This window comes from Odontomachus brunneus, unplaced genomic scaffold, assembly GCF_010583005.1.
Source record: "Odontomachus brunneus isolate Ranch 3 - 2012 unplaced genomic scaffold, Obru_v1 Obru_scaffold_162, whole genome shotgun sequence".
Classification (NCBI taxonomy): domain Eukaryota; kingdom Metazoa; phylum Arthropoda; class Insecta; order Hymenoptera; family Formicidae; genus Odontomachus; species Odontomachus brunneus.
In genome coordinates this window covers 437,416-462,079 of record NW_022639612.1, presented here as the reverse complement: position 1 = coordinate 462,079, position 24,664 = coordinate 437,416, and the positions used below count along the sequence as shown (strand labels likewise).

At 42.9% G+C, this 24,664-nt stretch overlaps 1 protein-coding gene and 2 non-coding genes across 16 annotated transcripts in view; 2 read left to right on the top strand and 1 right to left on the bottom strand.

The window, feature by feature from the left end:
* LOC116850977 (hemicentin-2) overlaps positions 1 to 24,664 on the top strand; it is a 477,927-nt gene that overhangs the window by 75,491 nt on the left and 377,772 nt on the right. The gene's annotated exons all lie outside the window — the stretch shown is intronic.
* On the top strand, positions 4,029 to 4,121 carry Trnai-uau. Its single transcript is given in 2 exon segments — positions 4,029 to 4,066; positions 4,086 to 4,121. It is a non-coding gene; the product is annotated as a tRNA-Ile (tRNA).
* Positions 4,442 to 4,534, bottom strand: Trnai-uau. Its single transcript is given in 2 exon segments — positions 4,442 to 4,477; positions 4,497 to 4,534. It is a non-coding gene; the product is annotated as a tRNA-Ile (tRNA).

Genomic DNA, 24,664 nt, shown 5'->3' with positions numbered 1-24,664 from the left:
AATTGCATAATGTGATGATTCACATGTAATGTGTATTGAAGGTTTAAGAAAAAAAAGTTTTTTTGAGGAGGAGGGACAATTGCTAAGATTGCTTCTTACATAGAAAGATTATAATAATATATTATATATTCTTAATGTCAAAAATAGTCTGTTTGTAGAATTTATCTTACTAAAAAACATAATAAATTTTATTAAGGAACACAATGAATTTTCTTGTAGACTTTACATCCCCTAAAAAGTGCAAATGCCACACATGTAACGCAAGGATAATAAGTTAAAAGCGGAATGTCAAGGTTTCTCTCGATTAGAATTCCATAGTAATTTTGATAATAAAATTCTCCCCGCGCGCGTCTAGAGTATGGCAGCTATGCGCTGAAAAGGAAAAGTATTCGAGTTAATGAGACTTTGCTTGAACGAACACAATTCGTTCAGCCAAATGTTTAGTCGACTGAAAGAATTATACAGTTACTGTAACGAAAGTCATTATTAATTAATTTAATGATTTCAGTAATTATATATCAACGTAGCTTATCGTCGCCCTAACGCGTAATTTTCTCAATAAATACAATATTTCTTTCCATTGCGTCACACGTATTTTCGCACGAATTTCTCTTCACTATACAATCACATTGTCCGTGTGTGATATATCTGAGAAAAAAAAACACGAACCCCTCGTATGCGGGGAGAGTCTCTGGACTCGCGTGAGCCAGGAACGAGGGGGTGAAACAGGCAAGACGTGCGGAATGGAGCGTCATTTTTAATGGACAGTTAGGTCAGACGGTTCCTCGATATAAATTTCCGATTCCTTTCTCGCTCAGCTGGCCGCAATGTGCACCGCATGCAAGCTCCGTTGCCCAAGCCGGGGAGAGGAAGAGGGGGCAGGTGGTGCGGACGGCAGGAGGGAGCGGGAGGTCGGGAAAACGGTAATTTCCCCTTTCGTTTTACGCTCGAGCGTTTTCTCGACTGCCATGACTGCGCACTAAATCGATCGACGATCCGCGCGTGTTTTCGCGCTGCCGTTCGCTCCCGCTCGCGATTTCGCGCCGACCGTAAAAACACATTCGCGATCCGTCGCGGTCGCGTAAAAGCAAAAATAACTCGCTGCCGCCGACGATCTCACGTCTCCTCGACGACGATGACGACAGCTACGAGTGTGACAACGGTCTTCGTGAGTGTCGTGTATTTTAGCGACGTAGTTTAAAAGGTTATACGAGATTCTCCGACCTTCCGCCGGCAAATCGAGTAATCTTCTCCCGCTCTCTTGTGGACGAGCAATACAGGATTCGGTATGGATGTTCCGGAAACGCGGCTTGCGGTAAAAAGGGAGACGGGAAGGAAGAAATAAAATATCTTTTGCAGTAAAGAATCTGCAGTAAATATCTTTTGTAGTGGTTTGATAATGCAATGTTACTTTCATAATAACGCACTTCTCTTGCCTTCGCGGAGTAGCTACGTTTCTTAAAGCAACAAACGCAGGGAGCATAAAAATGTTCTTTTAAAATAGTCCTTACTACAAAAGTGTGTCGAGATTCTCGCGCGGGCTTTCAGCATAAAATTTAATGTTCTGGTAATAGGGTGCTTAGCTTTTAAATGAACAATATGCTAATAAACGGCCGATTCAAGATTAATGAAATATCGTTACTTCTTTAGGAGAGCTTGTCGAGGAATACTCAAGTGTAATCAAGAAATTTCTAAGTGAAAGAGGGATCGTTCTAGGATTTCTTGAATAAAAACACATAGTCATCGTCCTTTACGTAGTAGTAGTACTTTATTCTCTTCAACTTACATACATAGCCAAGAAGAAGACTTGGTTTACAATATTTCTATCACTCATACATCCATCCACACATTTTTCCTACATCTAAATTACGCAAACATTCTTTTAAGGGGGCAATACTGTTTCTCAGCCGAAAAAGGAGGCTATTTTTGCGAATTCTTTTCTCGGAAACTATGCGGCTGATTATTTTGAAACTTGGTACGCTAAATACTACATATTTTATTTGTATGTCAGAATTTTTATAAGTATGTACGTTGCGAAATATAAAAGTTATTGAAAAACACTGAAATGAGCAGTTTTTGCTCCATAGCGCGCATGATATCTTATGACTTATTAATCTGAAACAAAAAAGCCCAAAGAATTATCAAACTAGAGACATTCAGTTATCGCTGGAACTAGAGATATTAACGGATCGTTTTTCAGCAAGTTCTAGGTATTTGAAAAAAATACCCGAAAAATCGTCTTAAAAATCGACAGTTTTTCATTGAAAATAAGTAGGAAAAGTTAATATATTTTAATTTCGCTGTTTCAGACGAAAATAGCACATATTTTGAATATGTAGTTATAGACAGAAGTCGATTGGTTCAGCAGTTTGTTTCAAATCGTGCGCGCCAGTTAGAGAAAAACGCGTTTAAAGTTTCGGGTACTATTTAAACTTATACTATAAACTACTATATACTTAAACTATATTTCTAATACTTACGTAAGTTTCAACCTAAAGAACGATTTCAGGCCCATAGAGCAAACACATCCGAGTCGTTCTTTTGTTACTTAGAGTTCATAGGACCTTCGTGGGCCGCATATATCTGACGAAATTTTAAACGGCTCGGTGAGCGCCGGTTTTGACCTGCGCGCCGCTTCGAATAATAGACTGTAACTTACGCAATTTTTCGAATTTTTCGATGCGATAAGTAGAAATAGATTCTTAAAAATACATAGTTTAATAAAATGTAAAAAAAGAAAAATCGATTTTTTTGACCAGAGAAACGGTTTGCCTCCTTAAGGGGGTATTCTAATATGAAGGCTTTTCAAGGCAATTTTGAGAATTAATTTAAAGCGTTTAATTAGTTTACTAGTTTAATAGTTAAACCATTTTTTAATTAGTTTAAATGGTTAAACCTACAGAGTTAATGTTTTGACATTATATTGACACTTCTTTATTTTTAAAGAAACATCTCAAATTTTGTTAAAGTTTTTTATTCAAAATTGAAGAAAATATAAGTGGACGAAACAGGTCACGCCGTAAAATCGTCTTCCATCGGGTGAATTGATTGCCACCGTCCTCGTCATCTGAAATAAACGAATTTGTTTTTATTTTGTTCTTTATGAATGTAGCTATCATCCGAACTACAATGAAATAATTTAAAGAAAAGTTGACAAAATGGCGGCGCTTGAAAGATAGTAGTCTGATTTTTACTAAAAAATTCTAACTTTTTGCAGTCCGGAAAAATAGTAATTTTAAAGATATCAAAAAGATCCTAGTTCGGGCGATAGTCTAATATATGCACTATATGTGTGTAAAATTGCAAGTTGATCGGTCCAGTAGTTTCCGAGAAAAATACTCGCCCGATTTGAAAATTGTCGTTTCGAGAAAAACGCGTTTAAAGATTCTCACGTATTTATGAGGTGAATAGTGAGTAATTTCAGTATAGAGTAACTTACCCTTAATCAGCTATACCAGGGCTATACAAGAAACTTTCCTCAACTTCAAAGAACCCATGTTTGTCAGCCTTCTCTTGTCTCTTAGTAATTCTTGCTTCTTTCAACTCGTACGACACCTGCTGTTCCGAACGTTTAACGTACTCATTGTCTCCGGTATGATGAGGAATTTTGCATTTTGGCCGATTTTTAGGCCATTATTTTTACAATTGTATTAAATCCTTCATTGAACAGGCAAATAGCAAAAAAATAGCATCTTCCACCACCTTCTTTCCACAATAGATGTTTTGGTGCAATTGTCCAAATTAATGAACTTTTGTTATTATTCTGAGTAAATGATTCGAGGCATCGCTGTAATAAATCATCTGTAGTTAAATCTTCGTAAATAGGTTGGATGACATTTAACACTTCGTTATTCATCTCGGTCGGCGCGCCATGGAGGCTGCCTTTCTTTTACAGGTCGGTCAATTTAACGAATTTCATCTTAATATTTTAGGAACATATTTTCAAGACTAAACTATAAAAATATACAAAAAAAGACCCATTTTTTGGAAACTCTCGAAGAAACAATTAAGGACAATATAACTCACAGTCCCCAGTGGCGCAATCGGTTAGCGCACGGTACTTATAAGACAGTGATCTGTGAGCCATGCCGGGGTTGTGAGTTCGAGCCTCACCTGGGGAAATTTTTTTGCTGTAATGTTGAACTGTGATAAGTATAGAACAATTGTAAATAGGGACTACGGAGTTAGATTAACCCTTTTAGTACCGACCGAAAAAAATATACCCGTCACACTAGAATACCTCTTTAACCCACTACAGTGCCGAACAACGATATATTGTTATTAGCAACACTTGCGAAAAATCAAACTACATTAATTTGGTCCGGTATTTTACGCTTAGGTATATTTTTTTCGGTCGGTACTAAAAGGGTTAATCTAACTCCGTAGTCCCTATTTACAATTGTTCTATACTTATCACAGTTCAACATTACAGCAAAAAAATTTCCCCAGGTGAGGCTCGAACTCACAACCCCGGCATGGCTCACAGATTACTGTCTTATAAGTACCGTGCGCTAACCAATTGCGCCACTGGGGACTGTGAGTTCTATATCTCCTTAATTATTTTTTCGAGAGTTTCACCTTTTCTCCTTTCAACTTTTCGCCTTTCAACTGCACAGTTAAGAGTTAATTCCGGCTTTGGTTAATTTGAAGTCAATTGCTTTCCCCGTGAACGTGGAATTCCTGTGTGGAGCGAAATTGTTAGAAAATTAATAAACAAAATTGCACGGTGCTGCACGCAGTCTTGTTCGCGCAAGTGTGAAATTTTGCGCAGACAAGTGCGCTATTAAGGAAATGTTTCCTCCTCCAAATGATACTTACAATACTCTATTCCACTAACTTCTACGTTTACCTTCTTCTCTCTCTCTCTCTCTCTCTCTCTCTCTCTCTCTCTCTCTCTCTTGTCGCCAATTTTCTTAACTTCGCTCCTACCGCGGGCCCATTCGCGATATTTACTCTATCGACCGCGGCAGATCCGACGATATACGCCGTCTAATTCCACGATGTACGTTAACGTCGGTTCAGGCGGTGGCGCGCCAACAAATCTCCGGCTAATTCCGTGAAGGATATCCGCGAAAGGTCTGTGGGCGAAAAGAGCGGATCTAGATGGAAACTAATGAAACTTAAGCTTCAGCCCGTAACTGTCAAGAAACCTCGTGCAAAATAAAGTCGCTTAGAGAGTTTAGAAATATTTACAACTTTTTTCGCCTTCAAGTTACATAACTTCCACCGTTACGCGCGAAGTAAGAGATACGTTTACTGTAATATCTTTGGTACTTTGGCCAACGTTCGTTTGTTTTCCCGCTGGGAAAGCGGGAAACAATGATTAACGAAAGGTTGCTGTTGCTCATTTCGACCTCCTGCTGTGACGATTACATAATTTGCGATTGTTAAGGTAAAAATACCGATGCCTGGATATTAGATATTGGTATTTAATTCTATAGATATGTCTAGAATATATATAAGGGGAAAACATTGAGGATATCAATTGTCTAAAGATGTTTGCCATTACAAAATATTAATGTTATAATACTTTTAGCTCCTGCATACAAGATGCTTGTGGCAACTTTGGAGACGGTACACTGACCTTCTTTGCTATCTATTCATACGTGTTTGAACGGTACTCTCAGTGATGTATGACGGGGAGATCTGTAGGGTAACCAAACCCTACGGATCTCTCAACCATAATATTAGTTCTGCAGACCACAACAGAGGTGCAGCAATATTCCTTCGGTTGAGGCAACTGTATGCATGAGGATGTACTAAGTGAACATTACGTATTATAAAAACTTCGTTTGTGAGAACTATATAGATGGACATATAACAACAGCAACTTTTAATCATATCTATTTAAAGATGAAAGCACATTTTTCCTCTAACCACAGAATATATGGATGTAATAATTATAGTAGTTTCCACTGTGTATACATATGTTGAATAATATATTCTATATTGAAAGTTTAAATACTTAAAAATTTGAAATACTTAATTACTTAAGTATTTATTATTTATACACTTAAATACTTAATTAATACTAAAAATACTTAAAAAGTTTAAATACTTATAAGTCCAAACAATAATATTGTCTAGTTAGGTATCAGTGTTATCAGTGTCCAGGCATTGGTACTTCTACTTTACTCGCAAAAATTGCCTATTCAATGTACATGTATTTCTTCATTTTTTTTTAGTTCTGATATATAAATTTATTCTCCTCAAATATCAGTGCCTCGCCTGATTACGCGACTTAGGCCAAGTAGAAGTTCATGCTACTGCCCCGCCCTTTGCGTGCTAATGCCATTATATCGCTGTACTCTCCACACATACTCTCCTATCATACACACTCACAGCACAAAATTAGTACTTTCTGCAATAAAATTTTGAGCGATAAAATTCTTATTATTTGCTGACATGAGTTCACGTATGAGTAATCCGCTTATTAAGCCGCATCATTATTTGTCAATGTATTCCGCACTTTTTGGCATTTCGCAAATTCGAAGAAAACAGTGTGTCGGTTTACCTTCGCCCGGCCGAAAGTGTCGGATGGCCCGGGCTCCGACTTGAGTGTCTATTGTGCGTGCGATACGTGCGCGTCCTCCCTCGTCCGGACGCGACCGGAACTTGGTCAGCTCTCCCGGCTGAATTTTCCTACGTCGTGCCCCCTTTGTGCCGTACCCCTTTTGTCCGCGATCTTGGCCGTCCAGCGGCATTATAAACCCTAGGGAGAGAAGGGTGGTTGGCGACTGGCCGAGAGCGAGAGCCGGCTACAACCGCGAACGGATAAAATACGGCTTCGCCGCGCCAGGAAGCAGCCTTTCCCTCGGAAAATGGCCTGCGCGAGGTTTTCTGAATTCAACGTGGACGGTCGGCCGAATATCCACCATTCTCTCTCTCTCTCTCTCTCTCTCTCTCTCTTTTTCTCTCTTTCTCCGTCCCTTCCGCCATCGCTCGACCGTTCATCGTTTGCGTGCATGGGCGCCGTGTGCACACGGCGATGCACGCCGGGATGCACACGCGCAACCCTCCGGATTTCCAAGAAAAGAGACAGAGGAGTTTGAGTTAAAAGGCACCGCTCTCAATTAAAATTGCTTAAAACAGTTCGATGGTTGGCTTTTCAGCTACGAGATATAACATAGAAAAGTATTAACAATATTTGCGTATTATTAATTTGAAGACGAGCTACTTTATCACCGCTTACATTACTGCTTAGGACATTTAATCTCATGCTGTAAAAACCAGGAAACGTATTACTATTGTAAGATATATTGGTCAGATGTATTCTTTCCATATTAACTGAAATATAAAACGAGACGTTGAGAAATAACAGTAAAATTTGCTTCGTGAAACATCATCTGTGAATTTTAACTAATCATTTAATGTATGCGAGCCATCGTTTAATCTCGTCGAAGTGAATTATTTATGAAACAGGAAATGATTATGATAATAAGTTCAGAGAAGGTATATATGTTACAAAACACAGTTGTAACAGGAAAAACAAGGATGTATCTTATGACATATCATTGTCGAGCCCGCAGGCGCTCAATCTGAAAGAAATGCTCGTCCGCGAATTCTGAAAGAAAAATTCTGGTGACGCCCATGGCCCACGTGTAATCTGCACGGGTCTCCGATTCGGCCCGAAAGGCTCGGCGAGAGGGAAAAATATTATTGCGAGCCGTGCATCCGGCGTCTCTCTCGCGAGCCGAAGCGCGGCCGGCTCGTTTGTTGCTGAAAGAACGCGGCTACACTCACGACGAAGCGTGGAACGTAGAGGGAAAATAATATGAAAGCGCAATACCAGGATAACCGGTCCTATTCTCTTTGCCCTCTCATTTTCTCTCCTTTGATTTCAATTTTCTGTTTTGTTCGTTCTCGCGATGATTCGGGATGATCATTAAACGTTGCGCGCGCACATGTCCAGGCGGGTTTAGCGCATTTCTCACATCTTTTCGAAATGCAAGCGAAACAATAATTCACCTATCATATATACGCGTATAACGCACGAAAACATTTAAGAGACGACAACTTTTGAAACGTTAAGGGCCGGAAACGTCGATTCACGTCTTCTAAGTATTCTTGTGCATTACTGCCTGTGCATTAACTTCATATTTAAATCCTGAATTAAATATCACGACTGTTAAAGAACTTTGCACGCTTTTTTAATTAAAGTGATTCTTTTTTTGTAATTAAAGATAGAAGTCTGAAAATGCGCGATAGGATTTTGATGATTGACATTGTACGGTCGACAATGACGTGTTCACGCGTTGGCAGTCGTTGTTGCGTTCTGCGCAGAAATTTTGTTAATATATATATATATATAAAGAATATTATATATTTGCTAATAATATAAAAAATATTATTTGCTTATGAAGATTGTTGCATTGAAGAAAATACAAAATTACTATGGTGCGCGTAATTTGAATTGCAAGCTTCGTAATTTTCGCTCCACCGTTTAAACAACACCAATTTTCAGAAAGCGTAATTTCACCCTATCGACAGTCAATGTATTAGGAGGACCATGAAACGAGCGGGTGGCCCGATGATGCCGTTATTTTGATTTCGCGTTTTGTCCCCACGACGATAATAACGTTTTAATAGATATATCCGCGTGCGTAGCGGGAAAATATTTTCGATTATCGAGGCCACGGTGCATTTGCACGGCGGCATCGGTATCGAGCGGAACACTTAATTACTGTAAAGTGAATTTAAGTGGCGGCCTGGCAATTGGCGAATTCAGTAGTTCGATTATTAAATTGTTTCCACTGACGGGGGTGGTAGGAGACAGGAGGGATGATTGGGTAGGGAGAGGAGAAGGAGAGGGAGGAAACGGTCGGGCTCGTCGAAATAAAATGCGCAGAGTATAATCGCGTTCGAGTCGGATCATGCGTGCTCACCGGTCGGTCTTTTCCGGCAGCTGTGACATTTTCCGTACGTGTACAATAATATGGAAGGAAATTTTGTGTCGTTGGGCGGAATGGATCTCGTTATAATTAACGGGAGAAAGGTAATATCTGGCGTGCGTCGTGATCGCGGCTAATTAAATCACTACGGCCTAATTTTCTTCGTTAGCAGTGACGCGCGGGCAGCGCGAGCGCGCTTCCGGCCGAACGCGTCCCGATAGATAGGTCGACACTTTAATCAACTGATAGCGTCGAGAGTCCGTTTAAACACACGGTCGCGGGAAATTCCGGCAGTGAGCTCTTCTCGTTTCCGCGCGGCCGGAGTCGCGTATCGCGCGCGCAACCTCGGGAAGAATAACCGCGAGAGAAGAGGCGACCTCGCGGGGTCGCATGAAATTTAACGCGCCGAAAGTTCGCGCCAACGTTTCCGCGCATTGTCGCGCGTGTCCGAGACGCGCGGCGTATGAAAGATTCAAAACCTGAATGCTGAATGCGAGATGCGAATTAGCGTGGTAGATGGGAAAAAATTCCCGTCTCCCGACTTCGTTTGCGGGGATATTTATCACGGTCAACAGATATAATTTTAATTTGAAGCGTGCGAAATGGTATAAAACCGAGGGAGAGCGTCATATGCTTGTGACAACAACTAAATATAAAACACCGCTAGCTCTTAAGCATTTAAAGATTGACTTTAGCGTAGTAGCTATAGAAAATTCATGTTTTCATAATCTCGTAATTTATTTTACGAAGAATCTAAGTGAGATCTCCACGTAGAAAATGTCGTAGAATCTATTTGAAATCTAATTCGATTTTTTATGGAAATTATGAACTCTGGTTGGGAAATCAATGCAGAATCAGACTGCACTGGACGTTTCAAATACGATGCTAAGTGAGGAGACCAAACCATCTGATTTACCCCAAACGTTTTGCCAAAGATTCTTCCTAGTTTCGATTTTATATTGAAAAAAACACGTGAAAAACACAAATTTGGGCATTCTAAACTGTAATGCTTCTAGGAAAATCTTGAAAAGTTTTGATGCGGATAAAGCTTGTTTTACATTTCTCGTTGATAAGGAATCTATCGGGCGGACAAAACTCACGGACGAGCACACGGTGCAAAATGTGCACCGCACGAGTCTATATTACTACGGTGCATTTTCGTCCCGCTAAATAAAGCTGTCAAATTCCCGTATCATATTGACATTGAACGCGACTTTCGTATTAGACAAATCAAACTCAGCTATCATGTGCGCGCACAAACGCGCGCGCGCGCTCAATGTTGAAATATACGCCCGGAATGCGGAGCGTATAGCGCGCACGGCGGCCCCGCCTGGCTAAACAAATCTGAAAATGCGAAAACAAATCTGCTTTGAAGTCGGGACACGATGGCAGATATTAACTTTTTCAGATTCCCGACGCGTTGCCCGCGGTATATTCGGGACACGAAGAGCGTGCGTACCTCCCATTCTCTGTCTGTCCGCTTCAACTGTGTATGTGTGTGTCCAGTGGTGCACATATGAGAAGTATAAACTACGCAGATAGCGTAATGCAAACGGCCCTCCGCCCTCGTTGTTTCCTATGTGACGCCTCTTTCGTTCTCTCCCCCCCTCCCCTTCTCTCTCTTTCTCTCTCTCTCTCTCATCTCTTCCCAGAATTGTCTCTCTCCTCTTGACTACCCTCGCATCCCCTGCGCGTTCCTTCACCGGCCTATCTCCTCGCCTGCCGTTTCTCGCCCCGCTCGTCCTGACTCTACATCTCCAACGAATGCAATGCTCACTCGCGACGCAAACAACGAGCTCTCTGTTTTTCTCTCTCTCTCTCTCTCTCTCTCTCTCTCTCTCTCTCTCTCTCTCCGTTGCCGCATGGCCGATGTAACGAGCGAAGTTACTGCCGCGACAACGTAGTTACAAGCGCGCACGCTGCGCACAACTGTGACGGTGGCGGTCCGGTTCGGTGGCGCCCTTTTTATCGCTGCACACCGGTCCTCGCGTGCTGTCCGTGAACGTCTACGGACGATTTTCCATTTCCTCGCGAGTAATTCCGGTCCACCGCGGTCGACCGCTGCTGCTCCCGACAGTACACACAGTGCGCGCCATGTCGCCGATTATACACGCGCGATTACGCGACGAACTGTTTTTATTCACGAGCGACGGGCGATTTTACGGCGCGTGTCAAATCATTTTCGACCGTTCGCGCACGCACACGGCCAGACCCTCACGGCTCGCCGCGATGAATTTTAAACGCGATTATCCGCACGTCCGTAAATATTTTCCCGAATCGGAGTTCGACCGCAACTGCCACGCGACAGTGTTTTTTTTCTCCCCGGTTTTCGAATTTTTAGATAAGAAAATTACCGCGGCGCGTTTGTCAATGATTACGTTCGGCGGAGAGAAGCGCTCAGTGAGAGCGCTTGGCGCTACGCCGCCAACTGTTGTAAGATTTTCTGCTGAATGACTCTGAGCGCTTTGCGCTCCTCCAACATGTTTACGGAGCGGTGGAACGAAATAAAAGTATGCTATCAAAAATGGAGACCGCTCCGTAAACATGTTGGGTGAGCTCAGTGCGCTCAGTGTCGTTCAGCAGAAAGTCTTACGACAGTTAGTGGCGTAGCGCAAAGTGCTTACTGAGCGCTTTTCTCTGCTGAACGCAACCAATGTTACTAGTTGGTCGGTCGGGAATATATTGCAATTGAGAAATGGAGACTTGTGAAAACACTTATCGTTTGCTTAACATCTTGAAATACAAAATAGAAGCGGAAGTACAGAGAGAGAGAGAGAGAGAGAGAGAGAGAGAGAGAGAGAGAGAGAGAGAGAGAGACAGAGAACGATACTCACGTGATTGATATCCCGTGTACTTTGTCAATGTCGCTTTTATTTCATAATGTGCTTTTACTCGCCACACTTGTAATATTTTCAATTGTTTTTTTATCATTTAATTTGTCTCTCTGCGCGCTCCACAAATATTTACGATCAATTTAATTTATTGATGTATATGCGTCAGTAGCGCGCATTCTGTGTGGCGCGCTGCAAGTGGCCGATTGTGTTTAGATTTAATCAAAGCCGCGAATTTGCAGCCAGAGGCCCAGTTTTCCGATTGTCCACATATAGGCGACCGATACAGATAAATGAAAGTGGTGTTATCAATTAAGGAATAGATTGCGAATGTCAATTTTGTTTTGCAGTCGCAATTATACGGATGAATTTCAAGATTGAATTTATGTTGGAAATCAGTCGAATCGTTAATTTGAAGAAAATTTGAAAAGTCGATCGACAAGCGTATCGAAAAGATTTGAAAAGAACCCTCTCCTTCTCTCGACCCCTTTGTAACAATGCGATAATATCTTTATCGTGTGCTGTGCGAAAATTCTAATTGTATTTTTTCGCGTTTATTTATTTCCCCATCTTTTCCCTCAAAAATCACACAGCGCTACGTTATATCTGTATGGTTTTTTTTTTTACAATGACTGCACGAGTATTAAGCTTTGTCTCAATTTATTAAAATGGGAATGCGCCGCGCGTATTTTAGTGCGCTCAATGTAATAATACCGGTAATAACAGTGCCGCGGCATATCTCGTCGGTATGCGTATTTTCCAATATTTCGCGCGCTAGGAAATCCATAGCTTTCGGTTTCCCGTTCTCTACGTGCTCTTATAGGAATCGATACCTCCCAATGACCTACAGAAAATACGTGGTATCCGGTATTACACCGTTGGCCCGTGATACCCGTGGCCCGTTCATAGCCTGCCGTATAAAGACGGCCGTGAGCTTCGCACCGTCGCGCGGTAAATGCCAATCACCGCTCGATGAGCTCGCTCGCGTCCCGTTTTTCGCCGTAATCCAGATCATCAAATCGGGACGAACAAGTGGGAGGAGGGAGGGGAGTGGCAGAAAAAAAACGTGCAACTCGCTCGCCGGTATATTTCGACCGCGACCAGCGGATTATCTCGTCGCGCATCGTTCGTTCCGCACGCGTTCGCAGTACTATCGCGCGTCGTTCCCGATATGTGCGCAGCGCTGGAATCCCCGATTTCTGATCGTTCCGATCGTTGCCGGCGTGTCCAGAATCGAGGATACCGGTATTTTTGGAACATGTTATAACAGCGTGACCGCGCGTCGCCCATGGCGTATCCGCCGTGCTGCTATTTTTCTACATTCGCGACTGATCGTCCAATCGGTTTATCTACCTGCATCGCTGCTCGGCCAATTGCGACAGTTGTTTCTCTCACTGCGAAATTATCGCGGTCTGGTGTGCGATTAATATTGCGTGTGCAAATGCAAGACAACAAAAATGCAAGAGAAGAGAAACAGATCTGAAGAGCGCGGTCTTGCTCGCTCGACCTCGCGCGCGCTCGTGCCGCTCGCGCGAAATAAATTATCGCCGTCAGCGCACGCCATAAATCGCCGTAAATCGCTGTAAATGTGTCCACGACGTGATTGAGGAGTGCCGCCTTGCGACCTACCCTGTGCGGAGGAGCGCGCGGTATCGAGATCCTGTCTCGCAAATGGCGGATGACCTGGAAGTCACGTCATATCCTGGCATCCGCCTGGCAAACGGTCGCGTTTATCCGCGCGGTAACACTGCCCGACGTGTGCGAACGCCATGTCGCGTAGTGCGTTTCGTTCAAAGAGGACTGTGATGTACGCACGCGGATCGTAGTAAACCTGCCTCGGTCTAGCCTGGCCTGGCCTGGCCGCGCACGAGGAGTGCCGCTCGCTGACGGCACCGGTAACAGATGCGATATTAACGTCGATGACGGCGGTAGCGCGTGTGCGCTGATCGCTCGTGACCACCGTGACCGAGCCGTGATCGGGTCGGGGTTGTAAGTGTAGGCGTATCGATCGCGGCAACCGCGAAATCGAGAGATACATTGGCCGAGCAATACAGCATTTCGGCAGGAGGATCCTCCTCGAGTCGATATAATTTCGGTGTGACTTCACCGATATCGCCGCGGATAAAAGAGAAAGCTCGCTCCACTTTGGCTCCCGTGTTTCCGCACGTTCGCGAATAAAACAGAAGCAATCTTCGTGCGCTCGCGATTCGAATTCACTGAAACTTGTGGATTAATATATATTTTTAGACCAGCGCGCAGAGCTATATATGATAAACGTGTTCGCCGCACATGTATATAGTACGTACATAAATGTGCGAAATTTGCGATCGTTCGATGCAAGGTCTCTGCTATGTATAGTTTGGCACGGCGACATATAAACGACTGATCGGATGGTCGCTTTTGCGGGGAAAAATATGCGCGAAATGTCGAAATCCACGGATGATATATTAAAAATACTGACATTATCGCCGCCACGTAATTTGTAGTTTTGACTAAAAGATATATTATAGCAGTCAACGTGCGGTGAAAAAGTGCGTTTACACGTATCGCATATATTAATCTAGCAACCCGTTTTTCGATGAAACTTCGTTATCGATGCGCAAGTTACGTCACGTTGAAAACGTCGCATGTACGCGATGCTACTTTGGCGCATTAATCATATAAGCCCATCATGTAGGGTTTTACAATCGGCCCTGTGTTGAGCCATACTCGGTGTCAGATTTCGGTTTCGGCCGGGTAGCAGTCGCTATTACCGATATCCATCATTGGATCATAGATACTTGATAATTCGATCAAGAATTAGCAGCCCAACGTCGGCTGCTAATTCTTGATCGAATGCTCGCTACCATAAGCTAAACGTAAATTTCTCATGCAGTAGGAGAGACCGGATGGTCTCAAAGCTATGTTGCCCTTTTTAGTATTTATCTTGAGAGGAACGATAAATGTACGAAATCACAAATGATCCTTTCAAAACATAGGTATTTTTTCCCTGAGTTTTTCATTAAAATCGGGATAATGTTACAGTTAAATAAAAAACTGATTTAGTAGTAGCAAAATAAATGCTCTCGAAATTTTGTATTAATATTCTCCATCGTGGTTGAATGAAGTTACTAGCAACATGTTACTAGCTAGAATGGAGTTTCTTGCAAGTGTCTCGGGTAATAAGAGTAATTTTCATTCATGAAATGATTGAAATTGAGCATATGAGCGGACGAGGTGAAGTTGACCCATAATTAAGGGCCGGCAGGAGGGCTGTGGAGACTTCCCTTCGGACCTCGAAGCTACTAACCAGAACACATATTTTATATGTGGCCTTCTTGCCCTGCGCTACTGGATAACTAAACCCAGTAACAGGCCAAGATGCCCACGTTGCTGCATATTGGTTATTACAAAATAAAATATATAGTTAACAGGACTTTTTATTCGTCGATAACTTCGTGTAGAAAAGCCGTAACAATGTCAAACAAATCGCATTCGAAAGTTGATTGTCTTGTGTTTTTCTGTTTTTCGATAGTTTTTCTGTATTATCTATTGATTGAGAGTGCGATTCATTAGACGTTGCAAATGTTTTGAAGTATTGTATAGACCAATTACAGTTTTTTTTCAAAGCGTTTGAAGCGTTAATGGATCTTATTTTAAGTGATACATTGATATAGTGAGCAATTTCGATCACCTTCTTCTTGAGCTGAATCTTTCGCGTTATATATATATAAACAAAATTATGTTTATATATAATTTTTTTCTAATCTATTACATACATATATTCTACTTCCGCGATCTCTCTCTCTCTCTCTCTAATCAGTGGATTACTTTGATAGATGTAATAATTTACTGAAATTTTATTTAGTGCATTTAGTGTATAACGCGTATTTCATCTGTCGTGTGCTCTATCTCGTTCGTTTTTCTTTAATACGTTCGTAAGAAACTCGTTTCGAAGTTGGAAAGTCGCGTTAAGGAAAAATCGGAAATCCAAAAGTCGATCGACTTACGATAACTCGGGACGATCGTATTGTCGCAACAATAGGGAGCGACTTATATACCTTGGGATGAGTCGCCCGAGGGTCAGAGATTACTGTCGATTTTCGTGACTGCAATATGTCTCGACAAATAAGTCTACCGGAGTGGAATGTAAAGTGGGAAAAGGTTCGATTGGCCGCAGTGCAGGAGAACGAGGGGCTTGAGTTAGAGCGCGGAACCGAAGTGTCCCGGAAATCGACGTGGTTGGCGGTACCGCTACCGCGGGTAAGCCGCGGTAAGGATAAGGAGTTTTAATGTCGGAATAGGAGAGATACTTTCGGGAAAAAGTGAGAGAGAGAAAGCCGTTTTTACTCGGCTCGGAAGGGTCGCCGATTCCCCGATTTATCGGAACTGCGTCGTAACGTCGGTAAAACGTGATTAAATTTCATGGAACGGAGGCGTACAATTGGTCTGCTTAGTTCTGTCTTTGCAACGATTTGAGATCACACGTGATGTGTTATAAGGGACGGAGGAAAAGCGTACAAGGGAAATAATCAGGTCGATATTATACACGCAGAAAAAGTATCATTCTACTAAGAATGATCTAAGAAAAGCGATTACTCACAATTTACTTTCCTTCTTTTAGTTAATAACTATCTTCAAGAAAGAACATTTTCTTGATAAAAGTCTTCAAATATCATTATCATGTACTCAAAAGAAGAATTTATTCTCTTTACAAGCATATTATAAAACTTTGTCGAAGATAAGGCAGGTTCGACTGTATGTAAGCAAATTCGCAGAGCAAAGTTTCGTTTTAATTTAATATTCTTGATTGAGATGCTAAACTCGCTAGGATTTATAATATATTTTAAATAAATTTAATGCCTATGATGAAAATTTATGACAGATTCGTGGATATATAAATTTATGAAATACTTGAAACAAGGAACATTTATTTGAATGCAATAAGCAATTTTTTGAGATTTATATATACACATATACACTGAGAGAAAAATTATCTTAAAATCAACAAATATTTCCTTGGTGGGTGCCATTGACATATTTACTTAAATCTACATTCTCTTTACTTAAATCAAATATTGTTTATTTAAATTAAGTAAACAATATTTGATTTAAGTAAAGAGAATATAGATTTAAGTAAATATGTTAATGGCACCCACCAAGGAAATATTTGTTGATTTTAAGATTATTTTTCTCTCAGTGTATATATATATATATATATATATATATATATATATATATATAATAAAATATTTAACAAATTGGCTAACTGTTCGGGTAGACTTCCTTGTTCCACGATAAATTGTTGAACGACATATCAACCTGGATTTTTGATAATTTTTAAAGAAAATAATTGGTTGAATCTTTGGATTTCTCATTGTATATTGATTTTTATATTATAGAAATTAGAAGAATAGTAAAAGACTAAGTTCAGATATATAAAATTGCTGGCTTTGCCTAGTAGACTTTATACCTCCAGGATCTTTTACAATACTGCGCACGGATCTCTGATTTTTTTTTCTATACGAGTATTCCCGTAAACAGCATATATTTCTGATGAGTAGCTAAATATATCTACATCACGGTTTAAGTAGTGCACTCGCGCAACAAGTTGAAATAAGTTAAGCTCTTTGTCGTGATTCGATATATATAATTAATCTGTTCTAAAATTTAACTCACGTCTTGATATTTCCGGCTACAATGTAAAACTATTATTAACAAGAATTGCAGGAGTTCTCGTTGATTAATTGCGAAAAACTGCGCTGCTCGCGACGAAATACCTTCACGCGAGATCGTCCGGAACGTACGAGTATACAGGTATACCGCGACCGAACGGGTCATATTGCCACGTTGTGAGCGAGCGAAGTATCGAGGAGGCGCCATAACAAGAGGATGAAGCTTATAATTTCAAGGAATGCACAAAAAAGAAGGGAAGAAAAGAATGACACGGGCGGGAGCAATTGCGGGGCGATTCGCGCGCGCGGTGCGACTTCTCGGTCGGAACAATTTAATTTGTTGTCAGTTGGAAGGCTTTAGAAAGCAATGTAAGTAGCAGAGCGCAGTGTAGCGGCGGACGCAGTTAGCAGTTTCCAAACAGTCCAATTAAGTTTCGCGGCTACAGCTGCTGTCGCGTCGCGAGGAAATGAAAATTTAAGGGCGCGATCGGGACCGTCGCGCGCTGCCATTTTCAAAAGCACCCGCTCCTACTCCTACGAGGATAAATTCCGAAAGAGATAAACGGCGGGATAAAGAGGGAGCTATAAGAAACTACGTCGGGGCTTTAAACGTTCCGTTCCACGCGCACATTCGAAAGGCGCCCTTTACCCTCGAGCTCGCTCGGGATCGTTTCGCGAGCGCGTTCCGATCTCTCAAAAGAATTTCCGAAGATCTCGGGGATGGCGCGATGAAAGCGGCCAGCTTAAGCGCTACCGTGAATGTAAATATCGACCGAGGGTTTGCGCTCAAGATTAAATCGATGCGATAGATTGTATTATTCGTTAATGCGTTCCATAGAAATTCGCGTGTGTCGATGAAAAGTATTAAGAAAAGATCTGTATTAATAGTTGTTCCTTGAAATTTGTCCCAACTAAGATGCTCAGATCTAAATTTAGATATTATCGAAGATGTCATCAGTATTATATTATTATTCGTGAATTTTCCATCCATAATTTAAGACCTTATCTAATTATTATTTATTGACGTCTGTAAACTCAGACGCTTTATCTATGTTTCATTCGTATTTCTTTTTCTTGCTTCGCATTTTTATTTAATTTTCACTCGAGACGAAAATAAGATGCTTTCTTTATGAGAGAAAAAGGCAGAGAAGGGAGTACAAAGAGAACGGGTTTAACCAAATTCTCCTGTATTGTCCTAACGTGATACTCTTTCCAACCCTTTCCAACCCTTTCCGAGTCAGGTTTCCAACAACTTGTCGCACCCGGTCGAGCGCGCTCCGGCGCGGCGCGGCGCGCCAACAAGAAATTCGCGGTTCCCGGTGGAAACGAGGCCGTGACAAACGAGATATCTCGGTGGCGAGAGGCCGGCGCTCGGCGGAAAGGCGGAGCGCTAAATGGAATATAATCAAGATACAGAGTTAGCGAGTGTGCCGGGAACGGCAGTAACGGTGGTGCCGCGTGTATCTATCTGCCGGGCGGCGTTACGAAGGTAGTGGTAGTGGTTGGGGTGGCGATGGTGGTGGCGGCGGCGGCGACGGTGGCGGCTGCTGCTGCAGCAGCAGCAGCATCAGCCGCGGGGTCGCGAGGGGTGGTGTCCGTGCGTTTTCGTCGACTGTTACTTACGGGCCATTTAGCCGCGATTATATTCAACCCTCTGATTTAACGCGCAAACGCAGGTCCCTGGGCTCGCCGAACGACGACGATGGACGCACATCGTCGCTCCGCGTCGACGACGCGTTTCGTGTGTGCGCCAAGTGAGACGGAGAGCCGTATTTCACCGATCTTTCCTTAGCGAAAATTTCATCGTCGGTTTAATTAGCTCGGCCGTTTAACTCGGGGACGATAGCGTATATTAATTTGACGTCTACTGCGCCAGACGGCCCGCTCTCGCAACGCTCGAAAAGAAGCTGCGAAAGAAAATGATATATTGTAAAGAGGGAAATTTTAGCCTCAGCTCTTGGAACCACGGCCGAGTTAAATTCAGAGCTACGTTCTGGAACGTCAAATTTATGTACTTTCACGGATTTGAGGCTTCTATTGACGTACCATTAGCGTTATCCTTATTAAATAGATATTAGGACTGTAAAAGAGAGTGAAGGTGCTCTCTCTTTCTCTCTCTCTCTCACACACACACTCATGCACAATATTATTTAATTTTTTTATCTCTTAACGTGAAAAATATAAGCTTTACCGTGATAAAATTTTTGGCTGTAGATTAATTATCGCGAGTCGCGTAACACATCAAGTATTGGAATGTTATAACGTGTAATAATTTGTAATTAATTTTTTATTACTTTTATATTATACATCTAAATTCGTGAGAAGTTGCATATTTACAAATTTTTTTACGTCGGAACAAACATGGCTTGATGTTTCCCAAAAGAATACGTATTTCTCTTTTCCGAGATATCTTTTTGCTTGCAATTTCTTCTTGTTTGTTTTCCCTTTTTCGATCTTTTGGTATCCTTCGCGCTGTTAAACGCTGATTATCCCTTTTATCTCGGCGCAGCTTCCACGGGGGAAATGTACATACACGGGAGAAATTATTGCGCGAGTAGATACGTAGTTTTGAGCGTCGAGTGCAGGCGCTACCGCGCGCGTGGCACGCTTCTATTCCCTCGGCTCGGATTAATTCTTGTTCGAACCGTACTTGGAGAGTCTTGGCGTGAGTTTACGTGCTGACTTAACTTTTCGCAGTGCCCGGCAACGGGCGGCTGACAGTCCGTAAATCCCGGTGACAGTCTTAATTAAAGAATAGCGCGCATTAGTTGAGCAGTTTGCCTTTTATCGTACACACGGCTGTATCCGACATGGATAGACGTTCAGATGGACGGAGCACGATATGCTCTAATGACCGTGATTGAACGTTGTGAGCACGGTAGATAAGAGGAAGTATAATAGCAAAATATCGGGGTATCTTTCTCGCACAGTTTTGGATATTTCGTCGTTCGTGTATATTGAGTCTGTCCGAGTCACAATTTTGATTCTATTTTCAACCTCAATATTCCACTTTACTTCCATTTTGATACTCTGAGGTCTATATCAATCTCATTTGATTCTATATAACCTACCAACTTTACTGAGAGATCCTTGTTAGGATCTGCAAATGGCCATCTTATGCCATTTCGAGGCATTAAGTTTCGAGGACTTCAGTTTCTGTATCAAACATACACTGCTCTTTCATAATATACAGATGTTAGAAAGTTCAGGTTGAAAGTAGGACTAAAATTTCGGACGGGGTGTCCTCTTTAGCCGCATTTCTCCAATGAATGCCGTCCGTTAATTTGTCCGTTGCAATCTGCGAGATTACCGTATTAAATTGACAGGAAGACCGTAAAACTGGATATCGGGTAAAGCGGATGACCTAAATATTTTATAGTGCATAAAGATTAACGGAGACAAACTGAGTCGTAAAGTTTTCGCGTGCATTCGCATTTGAATAGCCGGATCGCGATAGCACACGTGAGCGTGTCCTCCCGGCGTAGTATGCCCGTGTTAAGTGTTGCAAACATTAGCCTCCCGGAAGTTTTCGGTCTGTAACTTTCTCGGGACACGATCGATACTTACAAGTATCCTGCGCGATAGTTACCATTTCACAGTAACTAAACTTGCCCTTCCTCTCCTGCTGGAAGCGAGTTGGTTCCTGATTAAACCATGAATACTGAGAATAGGGAACACCGTAGCTCAACCCTTCTGTCTCTCCCCGCTGCTCCTGCTCCTCCTCCCTCTCCTTCTCCACCTCTGCCTCCTGCACTATCGCCACCATCCCGCTTTTCAAAACTTCGGTGTGTCCCGCATGGAATCGTCAAGTATCCGCATACGTATCCTGACGAGGTGGTTTGATTTTCCGCGGGACGTCGAGGAGGGGAAACCGCACGCGTGTGGAAATCTCGTACGGACGGCTATCCAGCAGTCGATTTAACTTTCGATAGAAAATTGCATCCGCATTGTGCACCGAATTGCGTGTCGACTTGTGACGCTCTCTTCAACATTCAAACAGTCATAACTTGCTATGTGGGTAGTCGAGTTTACGAGCGCTAATAAGACGGCTCAACGACTCCGACGCGTTTCTCTTTTAATAAAGATTCGTAAAATTATCGTTATCGTTACCAGATTATCATTGCTCGAAATTGTAACGACTATACATTTCAATGAATTGAACAAAGGGTAAATTACAAAATTGCAAACTGACATTACGGAAATCACATTGGATAAAATTATACGATTTAGATGATTTTTTGCCTCTTAAATAATGCACTGTTGAATCCCGAAAGTTTTTTTCGAGGAGCTTTGAAAAAATTTCAGTATTTTGTCAATTTTATTGTCGAATTTGTGGCTTAATCTGCTGACAAATGTTGCCACTTGTGCTTTATCAGCGAAATACTCGTGTATTATCACGACTTTCTTACTTACAACTTTAATGACAAAAGTACGCGTTAGTGGAAGATTAGGAGACTCGCGAGACGTGGCGCGAAATCTCAGCGGACTCGAGCAAACTGGTCAAAGAATTCGCGAGCGAGGAAAGAGGGGCGACGGAGTCCCGAAACAACCAGTACACACACCTCGTTCCCCGATACAGCCCAAACTCTGATCTGCACACGTTCCGTGTGCATTCCGTATTCACCAGAAGGTAGTGACCCGGACAACCTTAATCCCAAACCGGTTACGACTTCCTAACTTGTGATCCTCGCGCCGTGTCGGAGCCCGATCCGTAATCCTCGCGCGAGTTGTAGTTCCCGAGGCGCATTTGCAAGGGTTCTTCTCTCCGCCGTTCCCCTCCGTTCCCTCAGTTGTTCGGTGTATCGCGGGCGTCTCTAAACGACGGCGACGGGGTGGAGAAGAGGGAGGGCAAGGGTTCGTGGGCGCGACTTAATACTGCAAACGAGGTAATTGAAGCGTAAACTCGCCTTAAACCCCGAAGGATCGACGCCGAGGTGGTCTCTCTTAATTTCCCGAGCTATCCCTTTGCGGCCGGGCCGCAACGGGGCGGCTCGTTAGCAAATACCGTTACCACTGGGATTTTTCCGCGTTTACGGCGAGGCTGGCTGCGCGGCGTCGCTGTGCCTCGCCAGCGACGACGACGACGACGACGACGACGAGGAGGACGTCCACGAATGGAAAGGTGGAAGGAAGCGAGAAGAGCGCGGCGGGATGCGAGAGGCGGCCCGGCGGAAACTTTAAATTGTTCCCGCTTCTAGGGGCATACGAAACATTCCGGTAACGCGTGGTACGCGTTATTGATGCCGGGAACGGCGAACTATACGACACGTTCTTGCACGAAACGTAACCCCGCGGAATGCCTCACCGCGCACCACATCTCGAGGAAGATATCGTGCGATCCGCAAGAGTATTTTTCGAGCTTACTCCTCGCGTCTGTCACTGAAAGAACGACGAAAAGTTGAATTGTCATTCTGCTCCGTCGCGTGATTCAGTTATACGTTGAAAACATGCGCCTTTTCGCTTGTTTTCCTTTATAAGATCAATAATTGTTTCATGCGATTTCAATCTAGAGAATCAATTACCGACGCGCGACATCAAAGAGAAGCGAGTAAAACTTTTTTATCTTGTGATATTTCCAATTATAGAGAAAGGCGAATATTTTACATTAGTCAGCCCGGTTCCTCAATTACCTTGACCTTGTGGCACATGCTGCAATCGGAGCTGCAGATTCATTGACCGAAGTGTTTGCTGAAAATAAATTTCACCGAATCATTTATTGCAATGAAAATATAATAGCTTTTGAATATCTAGCGCAGTTTATCGATGGGTGACACTTTCAATTGAAAAACTAGATCCACTTGGAAAGTATACATCACGAGCTCGCACCCAAAATACCCAACACGTCCGTGAAAAAAAAAAAGAAAAACATTTTCCCCAATCCGACAATTGTCACGCTAGGAAATTTATCTGCGGCCATATGTGCGAGAGCTCTCGCGTTTCAGCGAGATATTCGCCCTGTCTGCCGGTTGCAAACCTGACGACTGGTGCCTTCGCTCGCCGTGCCCGTGTCCGGGCGGCCTTGTAAGTGATTTCCGCGCGGTAAATTATTTTAACCTGTATCGACACTATCGTGAACCACGGGTCACGGTAAACGGTTTAAAGTACGGCCGCGCTTCGGAATTTATCGGCGGCGATGACAGTAATCTGGATTGCCACCCACCCCGCCACAGCTGCTGACAATAATGCCCATTCGCGGTCGCGGACGCGCATAGTATATATCTCCCGAATTTTCTCGACGTTTATGGATTTTTTACGTAGTATCGGCCCGCGTGCACCAGTTTCGCGTTAAACCGTCGCGCTCGGACGGCAAAAAGAGGAAAGGAAAGAGTAATGAAAAAAGAAGAAAACATCGCACTCGCGCCGGCAGCGCGTTGAATTGGGAAATTTATAGCGCCCGTAAAAGCCGACGCGACCAAGTTTACAAAATTAATCCAGACGCGCGGTCAAGATTTAGCGCCATCCGTCGCCTATCGGGCGCTCTTTCGCGCGGGAATCTAATTAACGTCGCGGACGCAATCATGACGTGTCAAGCCCCGTCGATAATCACGAAAGGAAAGCGACGTTCGCGCTTGGTCTTGGGCTTTATTTGTTCGCTATTCGTGGCTCGTAAAACGCAAACGATCTCGCAAATTGAAAGCTGAACGATATATCTTCGGCTTTTTTAAAGAGCTTAGATGATCTTTGTCGTTGAATTCATCTCCGTCCCGTGAACAGAATAATAACCCTGCATTTAACTCGCGTTGCCTTTTAAGTATCTTCGATATATATGCTTGTTAACGCCTTCATTACCCGAGCATATTGTCATCGAGAGAAAATGAAACGTTTTATTTAAGTTCCTTCTCTCGTCGGTATCGGAGGCGGGCATCGACCACAACCGCACCCGTGGAAAGCTCCGTGAAGAGAAGGCCTTTACGTGTACCTGCGGTTATCTCGCGTACTCACGTGCGGTTAAAAGAATAACCGTTCTATCTTCTTTAATCGAGCGAGTCCTGGCGACGTTGTCAGCCCGTGTGCACGTTATGTAACTTTCGCTACTTAAACATTCGCGAGACGATCGCGATGGAGTTTGTCGGTAGCGTAAACGGGCCGGTCACACGAATAGAATGCGGCAGAATCCTCCTTAGAATGTAAGGCACCCTGTGTGTTGCATTAACGGGGTCTGGTGTAAACAACTTTGTTTCTCCAATGTCCTCGTACGGGCATACAGCCCTCCTATCTCTCTTTATGTCTTTCTATCCTCTTCTCTCTCTCTCTCTCTCTCTCTCTCTCTCTCTCTCTCTCTCTCTCT